Source organism: Ursus maritimus, unplaced genomic scaffold (assembly GCF_017311325.1).
Source record: "Ursus maritimus isolate PB19 unplaced genomic scaffold, ASM1731132v1 scaffold_5, whole genome shotgun sequence".
In the NCBI taxonomy this organism is placed as follows: domain Eukaryota; kingdom Metazoa; phylum Chordata; class Mammalia; order Carnivora; family Ursidae; genus Ursus; species Ursus maritimus.
This window is the reverse complement of record NW_024426663.1, coordinates 87566805-87590297: the sequence shown is the minus strand read 5'-3', so window position 1 is coordinate 87590297 and position 23493 is coordinate 87566805.

Below are 23493 nucleotides of genomic sequence, written 5' to 3'. Positions count from 1 at the left end.
TGTCTCAGAGCAGAGAGATCACAGTCTGCTCTCCACTGAGCTCTCTTGGCCACTTTAACTCTGTTTCTGTCAATGCTGCTAAAAAACCTGCAGCATCCCGAGTTGTGCATCCCACAGCTGCTCACCCAGCCCTAAATTCCAGGGATGGCACATCTTTGTTCTTCGTGCGTTTAACACTGCCAGCCACTCCCGCTTCCCGCGGGCACTCCTGAGCTCCCTGTTTCAGTCTGGTTCCCACGCGCTCAGGAGCTCCAGTTTTCAGTCTGGTCACGTGCACGCTCACAAACTCTGGGTATCATTCTTGTTCCAGTGAGCTCCCCAGAACTCTGGTTTTCAGTTTGGATGTGCTTGCGCTCCTGAGCTCCCACTTTTAGTCCAGTTCTGGTGATTGCTCCGGAGCTCCAGTTTTCAGTCTGGTTGCATGTGGGTTCCCAGGTTCTTGGTCTCAATCCACTTTCACGTGGGTGCTCGTCCGGGCATCTGTCCAGCTTCCCAGTGTAAGTGGCTACTACTTCCCAGTGCCTGAGCACATCAGCTCCCTCCCCCTTCCATTTATCTCCAATATCTGTGTGTGGATTCACAGCTCCCTAGTTTGTACCTCAATACTCAGCGCTGGAGATGTTCATTTGTAGAGATCCAGATGTATCTTCCTGCATCTCAGGCTGATTTTGTGGGTGTTCAGGATGTTCTGGTAAATATCCACCTTGACTCAGGGAACCAGCTGAAAAAGGGGTCCCCTACTCCTCTGTCATTTTTTTCCCTCCTCTGTTGAAAACATTTTAATTATTATATTTTTTCAGTTCTAATCACTAAAGTCTTCTTTATATCTTTCTTTCTGTCCAGGGACTTACTTTCATTTGTTGCAAGCACAATTGCAATTGCTTGCTGAAACGTTTTTTATGGTTCCATTCAAATCCATTGGGAATCCCAACATCTAGGTCATCATTGGTTTTGGGGGACTTTGGATTCTGCAGCATGTTCAAGATGACATTTCTCTGAGCTTTAGCACGATGAAAGTTCTTAATTATTCATCTTTCATAATTAGAGTGTTATGTCATAGACCCAGGATCTTCCTCAATCTGGTGTGTCAGCAGGTGGTGGGTCTATAAGCATATGGGTAGAAACAACAGCCCCAGTTATGGGCCCAAACTAGAAGGAGCAAACTGAAGCCTGGCTAGCAAAGCTGGGAAGTTACATAGCAACCTGTGTGGAAAGTCAAATCTTCTTGGCTTTCTTCCCTGCAGGCAGAGATGAGGGCACATGACAGCTAAAAAGATATTGTTTGCTGAATTCATCTTTGTGGATGGATGGATAAGGAATTTGTAAAGACCAAAAGTCTAATTGGGAGTGTTAACGTTCCAGGAAAAGTGTGTTCTCTGTATTGACGTCATTTGAGAAGTGTAGTTTATGAGGGTAGAAGAAGGATGGGCTGACTGGGATGGCTGGCATTGATGTTGGGTCTGCTCAAAACTTAAGTCAAAGTGGTGCCTCTTACTAGTGTCCTCATCCTAGATATCGTCCCTTCAGGACCTGTCAAGAGATTCTAGGCCACATAGTGGGGGTGAGCCCCGAGCTGATGTGCTGACCTGTGTGAAGCGAGACACAGGTTCCCCTCCCTACACACTTTTGCAAATGCCAGCTTGGGAATGACCTTCACCCTCATCACTACCACCACAGTGGAGTTAAAAAGGGAGAATTGACTGGTGGTCAGCTCACCTGGAAACCCCCAAAGCCATTCTCTCCCTCACTCAGCATCAACCTGGGGCAGGTGTGCAGTCCTCTCACATCCACCTTGGCACTCCCTGGGGGAAGAAAACCACTCAACATTGACTATAGGACCAGGGGTCTTATGAAGGATTCCCCTTTAGACATACACCCAGGATCATTCCCAGCCCTGGACCAGCCTTCCCTGGGCTGCAATCCTCAGGTTCTTGATTTCTGACTGGTAACCCCTTGCTCTGTTTAGAAAAAGCCAGTCTGGAGAACCCATATCACACAGAACTGTTGGAGTAAGTTGACTTTTCAGATCACCCCAGTAGGACAGGATGAAGGAAAATATTTGTATGCCCCAAAGTATGAATTAGGCATTTCAAACCAACTCTGTTTCAACATGTCTCTCTGCAGTCCATCATGTCTGGCCCCACAGATGGGGGGAGTCCATTCATTCAGGTGAAAGAAAACATCTCCTTGGGAAAGTCTGTTGCCAAAATTAAACCTGACACGTTCCTTCTAGGACTGGGTTTCCTGAATTGGAAGTGATGTCTTTAAACCACACTCTCAAAGTCAGGCATTTCAATTCCACATGGGAAAACTGAAGACAGTTCCACCTTGTTCATGCTGTGTCCCTCAATGTGGCAGCAGTGGGAGGACCCAGCTGCAGGGTGGTGAGTTGGAGGGGGGATCCAGGTGCAGCTGCACCCATGCCCTAGGTAGACACACCTGAAACAGTGTTCTCAGTATATCACAACACACAATGAGCCTCAAGGAAGTGTGGCTATGTAGCAACTTGTAGAAGCCTCTGTAGACCTCTGCTTTCCATGGTGAAAATGAAGAAATCACATTGATACAATGCTATGCAAATCGAGAGATGGTCTCCCCAATTCGCCTTCAGCAAATGGCCCCACTCTCCTACTCCTCATGCCTCAAACCAAAGTGTCCTTCTGGACTCTCTTCCAGAACACACCCATCTCCCTGTCTTTGCTCCTCTCTGCCCAGGTAGATGTTCTCCCAGTGGGGGCCTGAGTGAAAGTAAGCAATCCCCTATATCTCACCCTGGCCCTGTTCAGAACTCCTATGGAAGCCAGGACACACGCTCCTCATTCTACCTCACCCTCTAGAGTTCCCCAGGCCTGCATGTTACCCCTTTCACTAGCTATCCTCCTGCGAGTGCTGCTCCCCATCTCCGTGTGCCTTGGCCACTTAGGATTCCCATCAGAGAATGTTTCCTTCCACAATCTAGTCCATCACCCAGTCCCCTCCTTCCATGACCTGGGCTAACACACTGGTCCCAGAAATCATTGACATTGCTTCCCTTCATCATGTCCCTTCTCCCAGAATGTTACCTCCATGAGCCCTGGGACTGAAACCCTTAATCTAGTATCCAGTATGTATTTTGCACTAATAAATGCATCATTCTTTAGGGCAAGCCACGTGAAAAGAAACAATCCAACTCTATCTAGTTCTAGGCAATATGAAGTAATATTTGAACAGTAGCTATTCATCCAAGAGACCCACATGGATCCCCAAATGTTTACTAAGTGCCTGTGCCTTACAGCATTGCCCTCCCGAGAAGTATAGAGCAGTCCCCTGGACCCAGAGTGGGCCTGTATATTGCTGAGTAAACCATGCACTGAAAGAAAATGCAGATGACCCCTGGAGCAGATGGAACCCCAGGATAGCAGGACCATGGTAGGGGGTGGGGACTAAAGCCACAGCACTGAGAGACTCATGACCACACAAGTTGGACACTTTTCAGACCCTGGATGCTTCACACAGACATGAAGCATACACTGCCCAAAACCACCTTGCTTCCTGTGCTCCACAGAGCAGCAGAGCTGGTGGGGATTAGGTGGACACTATGTCCTTGATTCACTTATGTGGGTTCTGTGCCCAACACCCAGCTTCTGTGTTCTGGGTCACTGTGGGTTTCTGCAGAGGAGGACTCAGTAACTGGTTCATTGGGACACTGGTTCAGGGGCAGAGGAGCCTGCCAGGAAGGTTGCATGCAGATTGCTGGCTGACTGGCCTTGGAGGATGTAGAAGTAACTTGTGCCCAGAGTCCCTCAGGAGACTCTAAGTAAAACATTTAGATTTCTACTGGTTGTCTTTCAGCCTCACCATGAACTTCACTATAAATATATCCCAAATATTTCATCCTGAGGGAAAGTTCACCTGCTTTCCTTTAAAACATGGTTTCCAGGCAATGATGTCAGAAGGGTCACTGAGAAATACATTGGTCATTGGCCAGCTGAGCTGCTTAGTGATTGGCCACCAGAATGAGGCCAATGTGACAAATTCCTGATGACTGGCCAGGGCATGGTGGTGACATCACAAGAAGGCATTGTGATGCCCCAGGGCTGTTATAAAAGCATGGCAACAGCCCAGGCTGCACTGAAGAGAGAGACGGCACTTTAGCAATAGCTCTTCCTGATATTCCTCATGTTCTCTGTCCTTTCTCTGCCCCTCTCTGTGGTAAGCCCCCTGCCCACTCCTCCTTCCCCAGAACTCTGGCCAACACTCTGCACACCACCTTCATCTTTGCATCTATCTTTGTGCCCCTCAGTGGTCCTGAGAGTCCTCAAACCCATACCCAATGACTCCTGGATCCTTTTCCCACTGTGAGGATGGCCTGGCTGTTCAGGTACACATTCCCATTTGGCACGTGGGAGTGGGACACTGGGAATCAGAGTGCTGTGGATTCTCAGCCAGCTGGGCCCCACACCTCTGGGGTCACAACTGATCTCAGCACAGGAAAGCTGAGCCCATGTCCTGAAGGAGCACTGGGCACCCTACTACTCAGGAGCCCTCCAGCCCAGCTCAGCACAGGGCACATGAAAGCCCTGAACATCCAGCCAACACAGATGTGCACAATGTGTACAATGCCTCCAGATACCTGGAAGAGAGGGAATTTTAGAAGTAGGTACTGGGAGAAGGAATCACATCACTGGACACAGTGGGTGTCCTTGGAACACAGGCCTTCAGACCATGAGCTGTCTGAACCAGCTAAGCAGTGGACAAACTAATCCCCCAGACACCAGGTTGACCAGGAGGTGACACAACACAATCCCTCGAACACAATAGAACACAGAGAAAATCATTCCCAGAACCCAGCACCCATCAGGAGCCCTCATTCTGGGAGCCTCTGAACCCATTTGACAATGGGCAGATTTGTTACACAGACCCTGGAAAGAACATGAGCCCACATACCACAAACTGGCCAGCACAGTGCATCACTATACACGTGTGTCGAGAGAACACCAGGCTTGCCATGTGCCGAGACACCATGAGTCCTGCAGCCCAGCTCAGCATTGGGAAAAGTACTCACCTAGACAGAAAGTACACCAAGTGTCCTTGAACCTCAAGACCAATAATTCAGCTCTCTGTTAGGCCAAGCAGGAACCTTGACAATCAGCTCACCATGTGCCCTTGGACCTGGAGACCAACATAGCAGCTCTGCACTAGGCCAAGATGGCATCTGGGCAGCAGGCTCACCATGTGCTCCTGGACGTGGAGGTCTCCATGTCTCCATCAACAAAGCTCTGCACTAGGCCAAGCAGGCTTTTGGACAGTGGCTTCACCATGTGGCCTTGGTCCTGGGAACAAACAACCCAGCTTTGTGCTAGGCCAAGCGTGTACCTGGACAGCAAGCTCACCATGCACCCTTAGACCTCAAAACCAGCAAATTAGCTCTGGACAAGCAGAAACCTTGATAGCGGGCTCACCATGTGCCATTTGTCCTGGAGACCAAGAACACAGCTCTGTGCTTGTGCAAGTAGGCTCCTCTACAGTTAGCTCACCACATAGCCTTAGACATGGATCCATCCTTCCCCCCAAGCATAGAGCACTCAAAACTGGGCTTGCCCTTGTTCTCAGACTATGAGTTGTCCAAAACTGCTCAGCACTACACCTGTATTTCCACTGGACCCATGGCCACCTGGGAGCTTTCAAACCAGAAGCCCTCCGTTCCAGCTTAACACTCAGCTAAATACCAAAGAGAGACCAGCCTGACCCAAAACCCTCTCACCTCCAAACCTGCACAGAAGTGAGCATTTGAGTCACTTCTCACCTGGGACTGACTTCAGCTTGAGGTCCTTGTGGCCTGCTTTCTGGGCATTATTCATTTTGGGGGGAGTTCTCCTTCCAAGAAGAAAATGACACCATGTCCTAGAAGATGAAACAGACTAGTGCTTTGAAGACTTTGTATTAAAACTCAGGGCTGGAGATGAGGAAGGGGACTAGGAGGATGTTGTAGAGGAGACCCAGGCCCTGAGCATTAAGGAGTCATTGGCTGAGATCCTCCAGTTGAACAAGAGGTGCTCCAGCCTGGAGGGAGAGGTAGAGGCCTTAAAACAAGAGGCCAGGCAGTGCAGTGAGAGGCAGGCTCAGCTTCATGATGTGGAGAGGTTCTTCATTCAAATGAAGGTCCTCCTGGATGTCTCTGCCTTCCACACAGTGCCCAAGGGGTGACGTCTGAGCACCTATAACACAGAAGAGGAACTGCGAAAAATGTGGTCATCTCCAGGAGTGGGGGTGAGGTATGAATTTGAATAATAAGTTAAATAAATAATTTAAAATTATCTTTTCTATAAAAGTAATTTATGAGAAACAACCCCTTGGTGATTGTAGTGTGCATCCTGTCTTAGAGACACTACCGCCCCTTATGAGTCATTACATTCTCCTGATGCTGGGGTCTCTACAGCTATGAGAATGACACATTCAGTGAAACATGCAGATCTGACAATGAGCATAACCTGCCTGTCCCCATCAACACTTTCAGACATACTTATCTCTACAACCCAAGCACAGCTGCTGAGGTCGGCACCATTCTGACTGGAAGGAAAAGAGAAGCATTTTGTCAATACACAGGTGTTTCTGATATCTTAAATTTTCATCCTCTGGGATAAAGGTCCAGGAGACTGCTTGCTAGGTTGTAGGGCTTATGTTTCGCTTTTGTAGAACCTATCGAACTGACTTACCAGAGTGCCTGCTCCATTTACATCCCCACCAGCAATGTAGGAGAGCTGACTCTTTCCCACATTTGAAGTTTTTACCATGTGTTATAATAACCAGCTGTCCTAACAGGTGGGTAGTAGTGATAACTCTCAGGTTTTCATTTGCATTTCCCTTGTGGCTAGTGATTTTGAACATTTTTCTCTTGTGCTTATTTGCTATTTACACATTCTTTTTCATGTAGTGTCTGTCCATGTATTTTTATCCATATTGTTTGGATAGTTTGTTTTTTTCCTGTTTAGTGTTGAGAATTCTTTCCTTATTCTAGGTAGAAGTTCTTTGTCAGATATGTGGTTTGCAATTAGGTTGTCCCAGTCTATAGCTTGTCCTTCGTGTTCCTAATAGAAGCAAATGTTCTTAGTCGTGTAAAAGTTTATATTTCATTAAAATCTTGTTTATCAAGTGTTTCTGTTGTGTAGTGTGCTTTTGGTTTTATGGTTAAGAACCCACCAATCTCTAGTCCCTGAAGATCTTCTGCTGTGCTTTCTTTGTAAAAGTTTTATACTGTTAGGATTTACTTTGAATCAAAGCTGTCATATGGGGCGCCTGGGTGGCTCAGTCATTGAGCGTCTGCCTTCGGCTCAGGGCGTGATCTTGGCGTTATGGGATCGAGCCCCACATCAGGCTCCTCTGCTATGAGCCTGCTTCTTCCTCTCCCACTCCCCCTGCTTGTGTTCTTTCTCTCGCTGGCTGTCTCTCTCTCTGTGTCAAGTAAATAAATAAAATCTTTAAAAAAAAAAAAGCTGTCATAAATTGTGTTCACATTTGTATAAGGGGTGAAGTTTAGGTGTAGGCATTTTTGTTTGGTTTCTATGCCAATGGATATCCAATGGCTCTCACACATTTTGTTGAAAAGAGTATCCTTCTCACTAAGTGTATTATTCACCTTTGTAAAAAATCAGTGAGTCATAGTGGCATAGGTCTAGTTCAGGATCCTTTCTTCTCCTTTATTGATCATTTCTTCCACCAACACCACATATTCACATGGAATGTACTGATTCCTCCTATTTCATTCCTTTTCATTTTTTTTTTTAAATTTAAATTCAAGTTAGTTAATGCATAATGTATTATTACTATCAGGGGTAGCATTTAATGATTCCTCAGTTGCACATTACACCCATTGTGTATATATATATTCCTTTTTTTAAAATTTAATTTAATTTAAATTTTTTTGATGTAAAGTTCAATGATTCATTAGTTGCGTATAACACCCTGTGCATGATGCAATACGTGCCCTCCTTATTACCCATATTTCTTTATCCATCATCTCTCGATCAACACCTGCATATTTTGCCAACTGTGGACATTGCTGCTATAAACATTGGGGTGTCATTGTCCACTCAAATAATTAGATTTGTTTACATTGGATACATATCTAGTAGCGCAACTGCAGGTTGTAAGGTAGTTCTATTTTTAACTTTTTGAGGAACTTCTATACTGTATTCCAGAGTGGCTGCACCAGGTTTAATTCCCACCAATAAGATAAGAGGGTTCCCCTTTCTCCGCATCAATACCAATATCTGTTGTTTCCTGACTTGTTAATTTTAGCCACTCTGATGGGTTTGAGGTGGTATCTCACTGTGGTTTTGGTTTGGATTTCCCTCATGATAATTGATGTGGAATATTTTTTCATGTGTCTGTTAGCCATTTGTATCACTTCCCTGGAAAAAGATCTGTTCATGTCTTCTCCCCATTTCTTGACTGGATTATTTGGTTTTTTTGTGTGTTGAATTTGATAAGCTCTTTATAAATTTTAGATACTAGTCCATTATCTGATAAGTCATTTGCAAATATCTTCTCCCATTCCATGGCTTGCCTTTTAGTTATGTTGACTGTTTCCTTGGCTGTGCAAAAGCTTTTTATACCGATGAAATTACAATAGTTCATTTTTGGTTTTCTTTCCCTCGCTTGTGGAGACACTGTCTAGCAAGAAGTTGTTGTGGGTGAGTCCAAAGTGGTTGTTCCCTGTGTTCTCCTCTAGGATTTAGATGGATTCCTGTCTCACATTTAGGTCTTTTATCCATTTTCCGTTTATCTCTGCGTATGGTGTATGAGAACGGTCCAGTTTCGTTCTTCTGCATGTGGCTGTTCAGTTTTCCCAACACCACTTATCAAGAGACTGTCTTTTTTCCATTCAATATTCTTTCCTGCTTTGTTGAACATTAGTTGAGCATCGAATTTAGTGTACATTTCTGGGTTTTCTGTTCTGTTTCATGGATCGATGTGTCTGTTTTTGTGTGAGTGATTATAGCTTTGTAATGCAGCTTGAAGCCTGGAATCGTGATGGCTCCAGTTTGGTTTTCTTTTTCAACATTACTCTGGTTATTTGGGGTCTTTTCTGGTTCCATACAAGTTTATGATTGTTGCTTCCAGCTCTGTGATACCTGCTGATGGTATTTTGATGGGGATTGCATTGAATGTCTAGAATGCTTTGAGTAATATATACATTTTAATAATATTTCTTCTTCCAATCCATGAGCATGGAAAGGTTTTCCATCTCTTTGTGTCTTCCTCAATTTCTTTCATAAGCGTTCTATAGTTTTCAGAGTACCTCCCTTGAACTCTTCAGTTAGATGTATGCCTCAGTATCTTATTTTTTTTTGGAATAATTGTAAATGGGATTGATTCCTTGAAATCTCCTAATGCTGCTTCATTGTTAGTGTATAGAAATGCAAGTGAATTCTGTGCATTGATTTTTTAGCCTGTGACTTTGCTGGATTCCTGTATCATTTCTAGCAAATTTTGGTGGAGTCTATCAGTATTCTACACACAGTATCATGTCATCTGGGAAGAGTGAAAGTTTATTTTCTCCTTTGCTGTTTCAGATGCCTTTTATTTCTTTTCTTCTTCTTCTTTTTTTTTTTTTTTTGTCTGCTGAGGCTAGGACTTTCTGTACAATGCCCAACAACAGTGGTGGGAGTGGACATCCCTGTCATGTTCCTGACCTTATGGAAAAGCTCTAATCTTTTCCCCATTGATGATAATATTCACTCTTGGCCTTTCATATGTGGCTTTCAGGATATTGAGGTATGTTCCCTCTATCCCTATATGGTGGAGGGATCTCTTCAAGAAAAGATGCTCTATTTTGTCATATGCTTTTTTGGTATCTATTGAGATGGAGTCACTTAGGTTCCAGAGCACTGGCCGGTCGACTGGGCAGGAACCGGCAGCATGGGACTTATCAATGCCTCGGATGGCCCACCCCTGGATGGCCCACCCCCAGTCATTGTGACAGCTTCCTGTGCTAGCCCTGCCTTCAGTGGCTCACACCATTGGCATGAAAAGTCTTCAGGAAGACATTGGCAACACTTGAGCCAAGAGCTGAACCTTGGGCAGAGGGACATGCCCTGGCCCCTGTCCTCTGGATGCAATGTGCCTTTTCCACTCCCACAAGTTTCCTTCCAGGATTACAGCCCTGACATCGCGAGGTGCTTTGGAGAGTCTGGGAACTATGTCTAATAACATACCTGGTAAAGGCCCTTCCACGATTGCTTCAGATTGTGGCATGGGGGTGTGGAACTCGAGTCACCTTTGGCCACCCAAGACGAGCCTCCTAATTAAGTTCCCTTCTATCGCATTACATTGTTTTCTGTCTTTCTTTTCATTGTTTATGTTTATTAATTAATAATTTAATTTAATTTTGTTTATTTTTTATTATGATATGTTTGTCACCTTACAGTACATCATTAATTTTTGATGTAGTAATGATTCATTGTTTTTGTATATCAGTGAGTGTTCCACGCAATATGTTCCTTCCTTAATGCCCATCACTGGGCTAGGCCATTCCCCAAAACCCTCCCCTCCAAAACCCTCAGTTTGTTTCCCAGAGTCTATAATCTCTCGTGGTTCAGCTCCCCTTCTGTTTACCCCCTATTAATTTTCCCCTTCCTTCTCCTACCGATCTCCCTGCTATTCCTTATGTTCCACAAATGAGTGAAATCATATGATAATTGTCTTTTTGTGCTTGACTTATTTCACTTAGCATAATCTCCTCCGGTCCTGTCCATGTTTCTGCAAATGTTGGGTACTCGTTCTTTCTGATGGCTGAGTAATATTCCATTGTATGTATGGCCCACATCTTCTTAATCCAGTCATCTGTTGAAGGGCATCTCGGCTCCTTCCACAGTTTAGCTATTGTGGACAATGCTGCTATGAACATTGGGGTGCATATGGCCATTCTCTTCACTACATCTGTGTCTTTGGAGTGAATACCCAGTAGCGCAATTCCTGGATCATAGGGTAGCTCAATTTCTAACTTTTTAAGGGACTGCCACACTGTTTTCCTAAGTTGCTGTACCAACTTGCATTCCCACCAACAGTGTAAGAGGGATCTCCGTTCTCCACATCCTCTCCAACATTCGTTGTTTCTTGCCTTGCCAATTTTAGCCATTTAACTGGTGTAAGGTGGTATCTTAGTGTGGTTTTGATTTGAATTTCCCTGATGGCTAATGATTGTGAACGTTTTTTCATGTGTCTTTTAGCCATTTGTATGTCTTTATTGGAACTGTGTCTGTTCATATTTTCTGCCCATTTTTTTATTTGATTATTTTTTTCTCATGTATTGAGTTTGAGAAGTTCTTTGTAGATCTTGGATACCACTCTTTTAACTGCAGTGTCATTTGCAAATATCTTCTCCCTTTCCGTGGGCTCCCTCTTATTTATTTATTTTTTTACTGCTTCCTTGGCTGTACTTAATGTGGTTTTGATTTGAATTTCCTTGATGGTTAATGATATGGAACATTTTTTCATGTGTCTGTTAGGCATTTGTATGTCTTCATTGGAAACCTGTCTCTTCATATCCACCCATTTTTTTATTTGATTATTTGTTTGTCATGTATTGAGTTAGAGAAGTTTTTTGTAGATCTTGGATACCAGCCCTTTCTTCTGAAGTGTCATTTGCTAATATCTTCTCCCATTCCATGGGTTGCCTCTTTGTTTTGTTGATTGTTTCCTTGGCTGTGCAGAAGCATTTGCTTTTGCCATTGTCGAAGAGGTTATAGCCTATGTTCTCCTCTATGATTTTGATGGATTCCTGTCTCTCATTGAGGTCTTTCATCCATTTGGAGTTTATCTTTGTTTATGGTTTAAGAGAGTGGTCAAGTTTCATTCTTCTGCATATAACTGTCCAATTTTCCCAGCAACATTTACTGAAGATTTGTCTTTTTTTCCACTGGATGTTTTTTCCTGCTTTGTCAAAGATCAGTTGACCATAGAATCCAGGACCCATTTCTGGAGCCTGTTTTCTATTCCATTGGTCGTTGTGTCTGTTTTTGTACCAGTACCATACTTTCTTGGTGATCACAGCTTGTACTACAGCTTGAAATCAGGCAACGCGATGCCCCCACCTTTGTTTTTCATTTTCAACATTTGCTTGGTGATTCAGGGACTTTTCTGGTTCCACACAAATTTTAGGGTAGTTTGTTTTAGCACTAGTTTATTCTAAGATATCTAATGGTTTTTGGTACTATTGTAAATGGAATCAATTCCCTAATTCCTCTTTCTTCAGTCTCATTATTCATGTATAAATGAAACTGATTTCTGAGCATTGATTTTGTATCCTGCCACATTACTGAATTGTTCTATGAGTTCTAGTAACCTGGGAGTGAAGTTTTTTGGTTTTTCCATATAAAGTATCATGTGATCTGCGAAGTGAGAGAGTTTGACTTCTTCTTTGCCAATTTGAATACATTTTATTCTTTTTTGTTGTCTAATTGCTGTTCCTAGGACTTCTAATATTATGTTGAACAATAATGGCAAGAGTGGGCATACTTGTCTTGTTTCTGATCTTAAGGGAAAGGCTCTCAGCTTTTCCCAATTGAGAATGTTATTGGTGGTAGGCTTTTCATAGATGGTTTTTATGAAATTGAGGAATATACCCTCGATCCCTACACTCTGAAGGGTTTTAAACAGGAAAGGATGCTGTATTTTGTCAAATGCTTTTTCTGCATCTATTGAGAGAATCATATGATTTCTGAATTTTTGTTTCTGGATAAAATCTAAGACACTGATAGATTTGCGAATGTTGAACCACCCTTGCATCCCAAGGATGAATCCCACTTGGTCATGATGGATAATCCTTTTAATGTACAGTTGGATTCTATTAGCCTGGATCTTGTTGAGGATTTTGGAGTCCATATTCATTAGGGAATTCGGTCTGTAATTCTCCTTTTTGACAGGGTCTTTGCCTGGTTTGGGGATCAAGGTATTATTGGCCTCATAGAATGAGTTTGGTAACTTTCCTTCTGTTTCTATTTTTTGAAATAACTTTAGGAGAATAGGTATTATTTCTTTTTTAAATGTTTGGTAGAATTCCCCAGGAAAACCATCCGGGCCTGGAGTTTTGTTTTTTGGAAGGTTGTTTATCACTGACTCAATCTCTTCATAATTAATTGGCCTGTTTAAAAAATCAATTTCTTCCTGTTTCAGTCTTGGTAAGTTATAGGTTTCCAGGAAGGCCTGCATCTCTTCCAGATTGCTTAGTTTATTGGCATAAAGCTGTTGATAAAAGTTTTTGATAATCCTTCCAATTTCATTGGTGTTGGTTGTAACCTCTCCTTATTCATTCATAATTGTATTAATTTGATCCTCTCTCTATTCTTTTGGATAAGTCTTGCCAGTGGTCTGTCAATTTTATTTATTCTTTCAAAGAACCAGCTTCTAGTTCTGTTGGTCTGCTCTACTGTACTCCTGGTTTCTAATTCATTTATTTCTGCTCTAATCTTGGTCAACTGCTTCCTTGTGTGTGGATTAGTCCTGTCCCTCTGCTGCTGTTCCAGCTTCTTGAGGTGATAATATAAAAACTGCATTTTAGATTTTTCTATTCTTTTGAATAGAATAGAAAAGCCCTTTTCTATTCTTTTGAGTGAGGCTTGGATGGCTATGTATTTCCTCCTTAGGACTCCCTCTGCAGTATCCCATAGGTTTTGGGCTGTTGAGTTTTCATTCTCATTGGTCTCCATAAATTGTTTAAATTGATTTTTGATTTCCTGGTTTATAGAGTCATTCCTGAGCAGGATGGTTCTTAGTCTCCAAGTGTTTGAGTGTCTTCCAAATTTTTCCTTCTGTTTGAGTTCCAATTTCAAAGCATTGTGGTCTGAGAATTTGCACGGAATACTTTCAGTCTTTTAGTATCATTTGAGACCTGTTTTGTGACTCAGAACATGGTCTATTCTTGAGAACGTTCCATGGGCATTAGAATAGAATGAGTATTCTTTGGTTCTGGGGTGTAGTGTTCTATATATATCTATGAGGTCCAACTCATCGAGTGTGGCATTCAAAGCCCTTGCTTCTTTGTCGATTTTCTGCATGGGTGCTCTGTCTGTTTCTGATAGTGGAGTGTTGAGGTCCCCTACTATTAACATATTTTTATCTATATGTCTCTTTTTTATGGTTTACAGTTGTCTTGTGTATCTTGCTGCTCCCCTGTTGGGGGCATAGATATTTATAATTTTCATATCCACTTGTTGGATACATCCTTTAAGAATAATATAGTGCCCTTCTGCGTCTCTAACTATACTCTTTAGTATAAAATCCAATCTGTCTGATATGAGAATTTCTACCCTGGCTTTCTTTTGGGGTCCATTGTCATGAAAGATCATATTCCATCCCTTTACTTTCATTCTGAATGTATCATTAAGTTCAAAATGAGTCTCTTGTAGACAGCAAATAGATGGGTAATGTCTTTTTATCCAATCTGCAACCCTGTGGCATGTTATGGGACCATTTAGGCCATTTACATTGAGGCTGATTATTGAGAGAAATGATTTTAATGATGTCACGTTGCCATTAAAGTCTTTGTTTCTATCAATTTTGACTTTCTGTTCTGTATCACTCTTGGGGCATTTTTACCTTTATAGAACCCCCCCTTAATATCTCCTGTAGGGCTGGTTTTGTGGTTATGAAATTGGTCAGTGACTGGTGATTCTGGAAGTTCTTTATCTCTCCATCAATTCTGAATGACAGCCTCGCTGGATAAAGGATCCTTAGCTGCATGTTTTTGTCTGAAAGAGCTTTAAAAATGCCCCCTCCCAACCATTTTTCTCATTCCAGGCCTGTGTAGACAGGTCTGACGTAAATCTGATATATTTGCCTTGGTACGTGAGAAATTTCTTTGCCCTGGCCTCTTTTAATACTGTATCCTTGGATCTAATATTTGTGAATTGCACTACGACGTGACGTGGTGTAGGTTTGTCGTGGTTTAGCTTGAGAGGGGTCCTCTCTGCCTCTTGGACATGAATGCTTGTTTCCTTTGCTAGATTAGGGAAGTTTTCAGCTACAATTTGTTCAAATATCTCTTCTAGACCTCTGTTTTTCTCCACCCCCTCGCAGATGCCGATGATTCTGACATTGGAACGTTTCATTGAGTCAGTAATCTCCCATAACCTACATTCTTGAGATTGGATTATTTTGAACCAAGTTTCTGTTTTACCTTTCTCTTCTACTAACCCATCCTCCAATTTGCCGGTTCGTTCTTCTACCTCATTTACCCTTGCCATCAGAGCATCTACTTTTGACTGCATTTGGCTCATAGTATTTTTAATTTCTGCCAGATTTGCTCTCATTTCCGACCTTAGAGATTCTATATTCTCATTAATATTTTTGTTAATACTTTTTTCAAGTCTACACATCATCTTGACCATTGTTCCTCTGAATTCCATTTCTGATAATTTGGTTATATCCATATCCATTAGTTCTGTGGCAGAGACCACAGCTCATTGTCTTTTCTTTGCTGGGGGGCGGATTTCTCCTTCTCATCATTCTAATGAGGAGAGGTTGCAGAGTTGTCCAGAGCCCAAATTATTGACTGGGACTCAGGACGTGTGCCCTTGTTTTATAGGGATCTTAGGGATGTTGGCTTCTTGATTTTTCAGCCTCCCTCCTGGGGGAGGGGCCTGCCGTGCTGATACTCAGGTAAACCTGTTTGGGTAGTTTCCCTGTCCCCTTGGAGGGATGATGGGGATGGGCACACTGTGAGCCAGTATTTCCAGGCTTTTGTTCTCTGGCAGCTTTCCCTGGCGGTTTGTTATGCCTCTTCTGAGAGTCAGAGCAGCAGTGGCTGAATCTCAGCCTCTGTCTCAGAGCAGAGGGATCGCGGACCGTTCTCCACTGATGTTCTGGCCACTTTAATTCTGTTTCTGTTGGTGCTGCTCAAACCTGCAGTGTCCTGGGTTGTGTGCCCCACTCCGGGCGTCCCAGCCCTCACTTGCAGGGCTGGCACGTCTCTGTCCTTTGTGTTTCTAATACCGCCAGCCGCCAGTTGCCCCTGCATGCTCCCGGAGCCCCAGGTCTCAGTCTGGTTCCAGTGAGCACACCAGAGCTCCATTTCAGTCTGGTGGTGGGCGTTCCCCGGCTCAGGGTCTCAGTCTGATCTCTTGCTGGGGCTGGTCCTTGAGTCCGCCCACTCCGCGTGTAGGTGGCTATTGCTCCTTGGCGCCCGAATGTGGCGGCTTCCTCCCCCTTCTGTTTACCATCCAATATCTATGCGCTGTTTCACGCCTCCCCACTTCTTACCTCAATACTCAGCTCTGGAAATATTCATTTGTAGAGATCCAGATGTATCTTCCTGTGTCTCACGTTGATTCCGTGGATGTTTTGGTTGGTCTGGTACCCATCCAACTCGACTCAGGTGACCAGTTGAAAAAGGGATCCCCTACTTCCCCACTATCTTAACTCCCAGGAAAGAGGATAACTTTGGGCTGAGTAAATCCTGGAAGACAACTTGGAGGGGGTGTTTCTTGAGCTGAGCCCGCAAAACTCCAAGGAAAATACCAGCAGCATCAGTTCACAGCTATCCCACAGAGAAAGCCTTACTCCTTTGTTACGAGGCTGCTCGGCAGGGTCGCCAGGAGGTTACAGATAAGGGAGCCCAGACATGAGTCGCTGTCGCCACCGCAGAACTCAATGTCTTTCAAGAGTGATTTGTAGTTTCTAGAATATAGGTCCTTTATGTCTCTGGTTAAGTTAATTCCAAGGTAACCTATGGTTTTTGGTGCTATGATAAATGGGATGGATTCCCTAATTTCTTTCTTCAGTCTCATTATTTGCGTATAGAAATGCAACTGATTTCTGAGCATTGATTTTGTATCCTGCCACATTACTGAATTGCTCTATAACTTCTAATAGTTTGAGAGTGGATTTTGGGTTTTCCATATACAGTATCATGTCATCTGCGAAGAGAGACAGTTTGACTTCTTCTTTGCCATTTTGGATACCTTTTATCCCTTTTTGTTGTCTGATTACTGTTGCAAGGACTTCTAGTACTATGTTGAATAATCATGGCGAGAGTGGGCATCCTTGTCGTGTTCCTGATCTTAAGGGAAAGGCTTCCAGCTTTTCCCCATTGAGAATAATATTTGCTATAGGCTTTTCATAGATGGTTTGTATGAGATTGAGGAATGTACGCTCTATCCCTACACTCTGAAGGATTTTAATCAAGAAAGGATGCTGTATTTTGTCAAATGCTTTTTCTGCATCTATTGAGAGGATCATATGATTTTTGGCTTTTTTCTTGTTGATATAATCTATCACACTGATAGATTTATGAATGTTGAACCACCCTTGCATCCCAGGGATGAATCCCACTTGGTCATGATGGATAATCCTTTTAAGGTACTGTTGGATTCTATTAGCTAGGATCTTGTTGAAAATTGTGGCGTCCATATTCATCACGGAATTTGGTCTGCAATTCTCCTTTTTGATGGGGTCTTTGCCTGGTTTGGGGATAAAGGTAATTTTTTTTAAGATTTTATTTATTTGACAGAGATAGAGACAGCCAGCGAGAGAGGGAACACAAGCAGGGGGAGTGGGAGAGGAAGAAGCAGGCTCATAGCAGAGGAGCCTTATGTGGGGCTCGATATCATAACGCCGGGATCACGCCCTGAGCCGAAGGCAGACGCTTAACCGCTGTGCCACCCAGGCGTCCCGGGGATAAAGGTAATATTGGTCTCATAGAATGAGTTTGGCAACTTTCCTTCTGTTTCTATTCTTTGAAATAGCTTTAGGAGAATAGGTATTATTTCTTCTTTGAATGTTTGGTAGAATTCCCCAGGGAACCCATCAGTCCCTGGAGTTTTGCTTTTGGAAAGTTTTTAATCACTGACTCAATCTCTTCATAATAAATTGGTCTGTTTAAAAAATCCATTTCTTCCTGTTTCAGTCTTGGTAGTTTATAGGTTTACAGGAAGGCCTCCATCTCTCCCAGGTTGCTTAATTTATTGGCATAAAGCTGTTGATAAAAGTTTCTAATGATCCTTCCAATTTCATTGGTGTTGGTTGTGACCTCTCCCTTTTCATTCATAATTTTATTAATTTGGGTCCTTTCTCTATTCTTTTGGATAAGTCCTGCCAGTGACTTGTCTATTTTATTTATTCTTTCAAAGAACCAGCTTCTAGTTTTGTTGATCTGCTATACTGGGCTCCTGGTTTCTAATTCATTGTTCTCTCCTCTAATCTTGATCAACTACATTCTTTTGCATGGATTAGGCCTGTTCTGTTGCTGTTCCAGCTTCTTGAGGTGAGAATATAAAAAGTGGATTTTAGATTTTTCTATTCTTTTGAGTGAGGCTTGGATGGCTATGTATTTTCCCCTTAGGACTGCCTTTGCAGTGTCCCATTGGTTTTGGACCATTGTGTTTTCATTCTCGTTGGTCTCCATAAATTGTTTACATTGATTTTTGATTTCCTGGTTTATCAAATCATCCTTGAGCAGGATGGTTCTTCGTCTCCAAGTGTTAAAAGTTTCTTCCAAATTTTTCCTTGTGGTTGAGTTCCAATTTCAAAGCATTGTGGTCTGAGAATATTCAGGGAATAATTTCAGTCTTTTGGTATCAGTTGAGACCTGTTTTGTGACCCAGACCATGGTTAATTCTTGAGACTATTGCATGTGCATTAGAATAAAATGAGTATTCTTTTGTTCTGGGGTGTAGTTCTGGGATTTCTCCTTCTCGTCATTCTAATGTGGACAGCTTGCGGAGTTGTCCAGAGCCCAAATTATTGACTGGGACCCAGGACGTGTGCCCTTGTTTTATAGTGATTCTATATTCTCGTTAATATTTTTGTTAATTTTTTTTCAAGCCTACACGTCATCTTGAACATTGTTACTCTGAACTCCATTTCTGATAATTTGATTATATCCATATCCATTAGTTTTGTGGCATAAGCCACAGTCTCATTGTCTTTTCTTTGCTGGGGTGTGATTTCTCCTTTTCATCATTCTGATGAGGAGAAGTTGCAGGGTTGTCCAGCGCCCAAATTATTCCCCGGGACCCATGCAGTATGCACTTGTTATATATGGACCTTAGGGATGTGGGCTTCTTGATTTCTCAGCCTGCCTTCTCGGGGAGGGGCCTGCCATGCAGATACTCAGGCAGCCCTTGTTGGGTAGAGTCTCTGTTTCCCCTGCGAGGGGGGATGGGGATGGGCACACTGTGAGCCAGTATTTCCTGGCTTTTATTCTCTGGTGTCTTTCCCTGGCGGTTTGCTGTTCCTCTTCTAAGAGTCAGGGCAGCAATAGCTGAATCCCAGCCTCTGTCTCAGAACAGAGGGTTCGCAGTCCACTCCCCACTGAGCTCCTCTGGCCACTCTAACTCTGCCTCTGTTGGTGCTGCTAATCCCTACAGTGTCCCTGGATATGCGCCCCACAGCCGGAGTCCCAGCCCTAACTTCCAAGGCCAGTATGTCTCTGTCCATTGTGTTTCTAACACCCCCAGCCGCCAGCTGCTCCCGCACATTCTGGAGCTCCATTTCAGTGTGGTTCTCACGCACTCCGGAGCTCTGGTTTTCAGTCTGGTCCTGAGTGTTCTCCAGCTCAAGGTCTCAGTCTGCTCTCTCTCAGTGCTGGTCTGCGAGTCAGCCTGCTCACCAGTGCAGATTGCTACCACTTCCTGGTGCCCAAGCATGGAGGCTCCCTCCCCATTCCGTTTATCTTCCTATAGCTGTGCCCGGATTCATGGCTCCCCGCTTCGTATCTCAATACTCAGTACTGGAGATGTTCATTTGTAGAGATCCAGATGTATCTTCCTGCATCTCAGGCTGATTCCGTGGGTGTTCAGGATGGTCTGGTACCTATCCAGCTCGACTCAGGGGACCAGCTGAAAAAGGGAACCCCTACTCCTCCACCATCTTAACTCCCTACAGTATTACATTGTTTTCTATCTTTCTGTTTATAGTTTATGTTAATTAATTAATTAATTATATTATGATGTTTGTCATCATACAGTAGTCATCATTAACTTTTGATGTAGTGTTCCATGATTCATTGTTTGCGTATAACACCAAGTGTTCCATGCAATACATACCCTCCTTAATACCCATCACCGGGCTAGCCCATCCCCCAACCCCCTCCCCTGTAAACCCCTCAGTTTGTTTCCCAGAGTCCATAGTCTCTCGTGGTTCAGTTCCCTTTCTGTTTAGCCCCTCTCTATTTTCCGCTTCCTTCTCCTACTGATCTCCCTGCTATTCCTTATGTTCCACAAAAAAGTGAAATCATATGATAATTGTCTTTCTCTGCTTGACTTATTTCACTTAGCATAATCTCCTCCAGTCCCATCCATGTTGCTGCAATGTTGGGTAATAGTTCTTTCTGGTGGCTGAGTAACATCCCATTGTATATATGGACCACATCTTCTTTATCCATTCGTCTGTCAAAGGGCATCTCGGCTCCTTGCACAGTTTGGATATTGTGGACAATGCTGCTATGAATATTGAGGTGCATATGGCCCTTCTCTTTCCTACGTCTATATCTTTGGGGTAAATACCCACTAGTGCAATTGCTAGGTCATAGGGTCTCTGTATTTTTAAGTTTTTGAGGGACCTCCACACTGTTTTCCAAAGTGGCTGTACCACTTTGTATCCTGAGTTTTGTCAAGTGCTTTTTCTTCCTTCAACTATTGAGATGATCATATATTTTTATGTTTCTTTTTGTTAATTGTTGTATCACATTCATTGAATTTTGACTATTGAACCAACATTGCATCACAGAATAAATTCTACTTTATTAGCTGTACAATCCACAATAAAACATGTATTGTTGCATTTGGTTCCTTAATATTTTGTTGAGAATTTTTGCATGTATAATAATCAGAGATATTGACCTGTAATTTTATTTTCTTTCTTGTGCTGTTTCTGGTTTTAATGCCAAGATAATTTTGGTCTCATAGAATGTGTCTTGAAGGCTTCCTACCTCTCCAAAGTTTTGCAATAGTTTGAGAAGCTTAGGAATTAGCTCTTCTTTCAGTATTTATTAGAATTCACCTGTGAAGTTCTCTGGTCCTGGGAGTTTTTTAGTTTTTGTGTTTCTTCTTTTTTTTTTTTTTTTTTTTTTTACTGATTCAAGGTCATTAATAATAATTTGTCTGTTAAAATTTTCTACTTCTATCTGACTCAGTCTTGGAGGATCCTGTGTTTCTAAGAATTTATCCATTTCTTCTCAGTTGTCCCCTTTTTTTGGCGTATAATAGTAGTAATCTGTTATGATTTTTTTTTTTATTTCTGTGGTGACCAGTTGTAACTTCTCCTTCATTCTTCACTTTATTTGGACTTTCTCTCTCTCTTTTTTCTCTTGTTAAATCTACTAAATGTTTATCAATTATGTTTACTTTTTCAAAGATCTAGCTTTCTGTTTCATTGATCTTTCAATTTTATAGTTGCTATTTCATTTATTTCCACTCTGATGTTTATTTATTTCTTCCTTCTAAAAAACTTTTTTTTTAATTTCCTTTAGTTGTCAGTTTAGATTATTTGAGATTTTTGTTTGTTTGTTTCTTGAAGTGGGCCTGTGTTGCTATATACTTCTTCCGTATAGCAGTTTTGCTGCTCCCCCATTAATTTTGGACCGTTAAGTTTCCATTTTAATTTGTGTTAAGATATATATTTTAGTTTCTCTTTGATTTCTTCATTTACCCCTTTATTGTTTTGTAGCATGTTGTTAGGCCTGCACATGTGTGTGTGTGTGTGTGTGTGTGTGTGTGTGTGTGTGTTCTTTCCAGTTTTCATTTTTTACTTGATTTCTAGTTTGTACTGTTGTGGTCAGAATAGATGCTTGATAATATTTCATTCTTCTTACATTTATTTAGATTTGTTTTTTGGTCTAACATGAGATGTTCCATGTGCACTTGAAACAGATATGTTTTTTGCTTTTGTTTGTTTGTTTGTTTTTGTATGGGATACTCTGTATGTACCTATTAAGTCCATCTGGTCTAATGTGTCACTTAAACCTAATATTTCCTTATATTCTCTTATTGATTTTCTCTCTGGATGACTTATCTATTGATGTAAATGGGTTATTAAATTCTCCAATCATTTTATTACCATAAATACTGCAACCCTTAAGTTTGATATTATTTGCTTTATATATTATGTGTCCCTAAGTTGAATGCATAGATATTAACAAGTGTTACATTTTATTGTTGTATTTTTCCCTTTATTATTATATAATGTCTTTGTCTCTTGTTACAATCTTTGTTTTTTATCTATTTTGATATTAGTATTGTTATTCCAATTTTATATTGGTGTCAATTTTATGGAATATCTTTTTTCAATACCTTCATTTTCAGTTTGTGTCTTTAGATCTGAAGTGAATCTCTTGTAGGCAACATATAGATGGGATCTTTTAAAAGCCATTTAATCAAACTATGTATATTTTTTCATACTTTTTATTTGTTTCTTTTTTTGTTCGTTTTTTAGACACAGTGTAGTATGTATGTATGTATATATGTATTTCAAGTTTTTATTTAAATCCAGTTAGTTAACTTACACAGTAATATTAGTTTCAAGAGTAGAATTTATTGATTTGTCACTTACATAAAACACCTAGTGCTCATCAGAAGTGCTCTCCCTAATATCCATCACCCATTTGCCTATTCTTGGGCCCACCTCCATCCATCAAACCTCAGAATGTTCTCTATATTTAAGAGTCTGTTTTAGGGTCTCCCTCTCTCCCTTTTTCCCCCCAATGTTCATTCTTTTTGTTTCTGAAATTTCACATACTTGTGAAATCATATGGTATTTGTCTTTCTCTGACTGACTTATTTCATTTAGGATAATACTCTTTAGCTCCATCTGCATTGTTGCAAAAACAAGGTTTCATTCTTTTTATGGCTTAGCAATATTCCTCTGTATATCTATACCTATATCTGTATCTGTATTTGTATCTATAGCTATATCGTCTTTATCTCTACGGTCTATCTATGTATCGTCTATCTATCTATCATCTATCTATCTATCTATCTATTATCTATCTATCTATCTATCAATCTATCTATCATCTATCTATCACATCTTTATCCATTCATCAGTTGATGGACAATTAGGCTGTTTCCATAGTTCGACACTTCTAGATAATGCTGGTATAAACATCAGGTGCATTTATCACTTTTTAAAAATTACTATGCCTCCAGTGTGTCTTGGATTTATTGGGGTGGCTGGTTTTAAACTTGACTATGCATTCCCATTGCACTAAAGTGTCAAATACATCCCAGGAGGGTTTTCTCAGGAAATTGTCAAGTAATTTGGCCAGATTTTCTCATATAACTGTGATTTTTAAGGAAGAGAACCACGAGGAATAAAATAGAAATTTATCACTGAGTTTCCTCAAAGACAACATGATATCTTCAAGAGAAAGGAAATACCATCATCAAAATACTAGCAGCCATACATTTATATAGCCCTATCTCACCAAACCAGGAGACCATGACTTCCACCAGTTCTATCCAGCTTAAATTTTTGTGGTTTTAACATCTAGAGTTTTGTGTAGTTCGCTCCAAACTT